We start from the raw sequence: 4,697 nt of genomic DNA, 5'->3' as shown, positions 1-4,697 counted from the left end.
CTAAGTTTGCCAGCCAATGCTTGGATGAATTTGATAACTTTATGGTTAAGCAAGAAGATTTTAATGCTTATTTTGGTAGACAACTGAAACATAATGCTTATATGATTGAACACTTGAGTGATTATATGGCTAGTGTTAAAGGTGAACTTAAACTTATTAGTAAACATGCTTCTATGGTTACCACTCAAGTAGAACAAGTACTTAAAGCTCAGAATTATTTGCTCAATGAATTGAATAGTAAGAATAATGACTTTGCTGTTAGAGTTGCAACTAGAGGTGGTAAAATGACTCAGGAACCTTTGTATCCTGAAGGACATCCTAAGAGAATTGAACAAGATTCTCAGAGAATTAATATTGATGCACCTAGTCCTTCTAAAAGGAAGAAAAAGAAAAATGATAGGACTTTGCATGCTTCTAGTGAACCTGTTGTTGACACACCTGAGAATCCCAATGATATTTCTATTTCTGATGCTGAAACACAATCCGGTAATGAACATGAAACTAGTGATAATGTTAATGACGATGTTCATGTTATGCTCAACCTAGCAATAATAATGATGTAGAAATTGAACCTGCTATTGATCTTAATAACCCACAATCAAAGAATCAACGTTATGATAAGAGAGACTTTGTTGCTAGGAAGCACGGTAAAGAAAGAAAACCATGGGTTCAGAAACCCATGCCTTTTCCTCCTAAACCATCCAAGAAAAAGGATGATGGGGATTTTGAGCGCTTTGCTAAAATGATTAGACCTATCTTTTTGCGTATGCCTTTGACCAATATGCTTAAAATGAATCCTTATGCTAAATATATGAAGGAAATAGTTACTAATAAAAGAAAGATACCGGAAGCTGAAATTTCCATCATGCTTGCTAATTATACTTTTAAGGGTGGAATACCAAAGAAACTTGGAGATCTCGGAGTACCAACTATACCATGCTCCATTAAAAGAAACCATGTTAAAACTGCTTTATGTGATCTTGGAGCCGGTGTTAGTGTTATGCCTCTCTCTTTATATTGTAGACTTGATTTGAATAAGTTAACACCTACTAAAATATCTTTGCAAATGGCTAATAAATCAACTGCTATACCCGTCGGTATTTGTGAGGATGTGCTTGTTGTGGTTGCAAACGTTACTATTTTAACAAACTTTGTTATTATTGATATTCCTGAGGACGATAGCATGTCTATTATTCTTGGAAGACCATTTTTTAATATTATAGGGGTAGTTATTGATTGCACCAAAGGCAATGTCACTTTTCATGTTAATGGTAATGAGCATACGGTACACTTTCCGAGGAAACAACCTCAAGTCCACAGTATCAATTCTATTGGAAAAATTTCAACAATTACTATTGGAGGTTTTGAATTTCCTCTTCCTACTATCAAGAAGAAATATGATATACTTATTGTTGGGGATGTGCATATCCCTGTTGAGGTAACCTAGTGTTATTCGAAATTTCTCCGGTTTCATGTGATTCAGAATGAGTTTGTTAATAAGACTTGATCAACCTTGTTAGTCGATTCCTTTTGAAGAACATGAGATGGATGAAGTTAGAAAACACAACTCTTTGTACCCTCTTTTTTACTTTCTGTTATTTATATTAAACTAGCTGAATGCCCGTGCGTTGCCACGGAATAATAGAGAACATGTTGACACGTGGTTTCCATTCATACAACGATGACTAATACCTATTATCTCTACCACTTCTTCCCTCCAATAGTTATTGTGCCTCCTGATGCACTCTCGAAGACAAAACAACATCTATGTCCCCACCACTCCTTCCCTCCAACAGTTATTGTGCCTCCTTATGCACTCTCAAAGACAAAACAACATCTATCTCCCCACCACTCCTTCCCCTCTACATCAATAGTCTTCATCCGTCTTTGCTCTAGCATTGTTGTCACTTAAAAAATCAGTCATCTCGCCTTACCTTTGCTTGAGACCCTTTTTGTCATATGCAAATCTAATGTCCTCACATACTGTGAGAGATGATGTTATTAATTTTTCAAACTATAATTAATGAGGAAGGCATGCAGTGCAATGCCAATGTTTGCCTCACATTATCCTTTGACCATAACGAAGATAAGCACTTGTGGCTCTGTGGCTCCAAGAATCGTGTAGAAAAACCAAATATGGTGTATAACTGAGAATATCAAACTAAATAAATACTCCCTCCGTCTGAAAAAGACAAGCTTTTTCGGACGGAGGGAGTACTTCAGTGTTCTCCTTGGGTCCTTGAAATTAATGCATAACTCATTAACATGTGACCCAATAGCTCATTCTTTCTGCTAATTCAAACATTTCATGTCTTGAGAAGAAATTCTAGAATTATAGCCTGCAAACCAGCATAAGTAGTACGACATCAGTCATAATAATCCTGGCTCCTAGAGCCTTGTGCAACATATATTGGAAAAAAAGAAATCAACGTAATGGAGCAATGGACGCATGTTGATAGATCTAACAACGGCAAGCGTCAGCGTGGTGATGACACTGATCAGATAGCAGCAAGATGGCACATACGGCAAAGACATTGGCAATCAATGTAAGCAGGAGAGGTTACTGAAACAGTGTTGCTGCACTGCGAGTCACATCCTGGTTCAGGTACAGAGGATCAGCATGAGCAGCGGAGAAAAATCATGCAAGCAGGTGGCACTGTACTTGAGTAACTGGAGCAACCGTGACAAAACCTTTGCAAAATGTAAAGTGGGGCTTCCGGCCGGAAGCTTCGTGCAAAGAAATAGATTAAGTTCTTGCAAGATGCACTCTGTCCCCTGCATTGCAACAAATTAAAGTAGAACTGAATAGAGGTCACATAAAGAAAAAGTAATGCACATTTAAACACAACTCTGATGTATTTATTTAAAATAGGATAATAACGATCTAAAAAAGGGTGATCATCAAACAACATGCTGAAATACATTTTTTTTCTAAAATAAATAAGTAAACCATAGAATATTTGAAACATTACAGTGGCATGGTGTTCTGTTTCTCTTAACAAAAGAACATGGTGAGGATCACGTGATGTGGACAAACAAATATGCTGCATGTTTTTTTTCTTTTCTTTCTTTCATTTCACTAATGGAAAGTAAACCATGGCTTCACCTCAGCTGCAATTTATGGAGAAAATTAATGCCAAGTTGGTCCCGTCACATTGAGCTTCACCTCAACTGCAATCTACGTAGCAAGTGAATTTCTTTTCAACCAACAATCAGCTGCAATTCTAATGCTCCATTATGATAAGTAATGGAATCCATTCTTAACTATACAACCCGTAGAGGAATATCATCGTACAAGTTGTATCTGCTCTTAAAGAAGGTACAAGACAACAGCTCAAAAGCTTACAGGCATAGAACATCATTGAGTGACATTATGTTAGGTTGCAGTTTTTGCTAGAACTGAGTGTCATTGTCCAAATGTAGTAGGATAGGAAGAAGTGGGTAATCTCTGTCGCACTCGACACCCTCGACGACACTTGCAGTTAAATTACTGAAGAATGGGGAAATGCTAAAACCAAAATTGAAACCGAGACTTCAGCACTGGGCTATCTCTAGCAGCCAGATTTGGTGCAAGCCATGTTGTGCTCCGGCCGCCGTAGGCTCGTAGGCAATGAAGACGTTGGATCTTCACTGTCGACATACCTTAGGAGTTTGGAGGGAACACTGTCGAACTTGATGTGTCGCCTGGACGGCGTGCTCACAACGACTGACGCGGCTTTGGCCGTTGCCTACGCCGCGCTCACGCACGCCACTCTGCAGCTACCGCGAGCACCAGCCACATCCAGAGTAACTCGGACGATCAATCACACACCTTATTAAGAAATCTGGGGACCTCGAAGAAGGAATCCGAGACAGTGGTCATCACCGGCCTACAACCAAGATCCAGAGCGGCACACCAGTCAACAACTAATCGTAGGACATACACGAGCAGATCGCGATAGAGAAGGCAGAAAGGAAGAAGAGACGAGATTATAGAAGAGCCTTAGAATTGCATGCATCTGATCTTGTGGATCTGCGACGTCATCGCCGTGTGTGGACGCCGGTCTCGCCTTCGCCATTGTCGACGTGCACGACGGTTGTGAGCTCACCGGTGCTGCCACCTCTCCTTTCGGTCCTGTGTGAGACCCTATGGTTTCCCCGGGCCTCCTCCCACACTGACCCCAACCATGAGAACAAGGGGAGGCACGAGGGAACGATGGAAACGAACCGTGGGCGGCGGCCGAGAAGGGCGATTCGTCGTGGTAGATTGGTGTCAGGGCGAGGCGGGGTGGCGATTTTTCTGTGCGGGGAGATCGAAGTGGAGTCAAGCGGTTGGGGGAGATGGGGCGTGGGATGTGCGTTGGCAACGAACCGGGCGGTGAAGGGTGGGGAGGTGATGATCGGGAGCAAGGGCTCGAGCGGAACGTGTTTGTCTGGCGGCAGTCTGTTCTCCTTTTTTTCGAGCGATGATAGGTGGGAGAGTGGGCAGTTTTTCAGGTATCTCGTGCGTGTGCGTGCGGGATGGACCGATCGAGCGATTTTTTCGGCGTGCCATCGAGGGGTGGGAGGATGGTCGAACCATCACGACGACGACAGATTTTCCTTTAATAATAGAGATAAAGCAAAATAAGTGTTTTTGTCTGTTTTCTGAATTATCCATGCAATAAAAAATACCCTGAAAATAAAAGTTCTCCAAGTGCCCTGAAATTTAAATATGA

General features: G+C 41.4%; 1 long non-coding RNA gene across 2 annotated transcripts; it reads right to left on the bottom strand.

Annotated features, from left to right (window-relative positions):
• Window positions 1–1,444: 1,444 nt before the first annotated feature.
• On the bottom strand, window positions 1,445–4,438 carry LOC125556076 (uncharacterized). 2 transcript variants are annotated; one of them, XR_015604779.1, is made up of 3 exons: window positions 3,107–4,438; window positions 2,692–2,775; window positions 1,445–2,596 (listed from the first exon to the last, which is right to left on the bottom strand). It is a non-coding gene; the product is annotated as an uncharacterized LOC125556076 (long non-coding RNA). The 2 variants fall into 2 exon arrangements; XR_007304992.2 differs by having other exon boundaries at window positions 3,643–4,438.
• Window positions 4,439–4,697: the final 259 nt, after the last annotated feature.

The sequence above is a fragment of the Triticum urartu genome, chromosome 5A (assembly GCF_056163025.1).
Source record: "Triticum urartu cultivar PI428250 chromosome 5A, HENAU_Tu73, whole genome shotgun sequence".
Classification (NCBI taxonomy): Eukaryota; Viridiplantae; Streptophyta; class Magnoliopsida; order Poales; family Poaceae; genus Triticum; species Triticum urartu.
The sequence above is the reverse complement of the archived record's forward strand: the minus strand, read 5'-3'. Positions and strand labels throughout refer to the sequence as shown.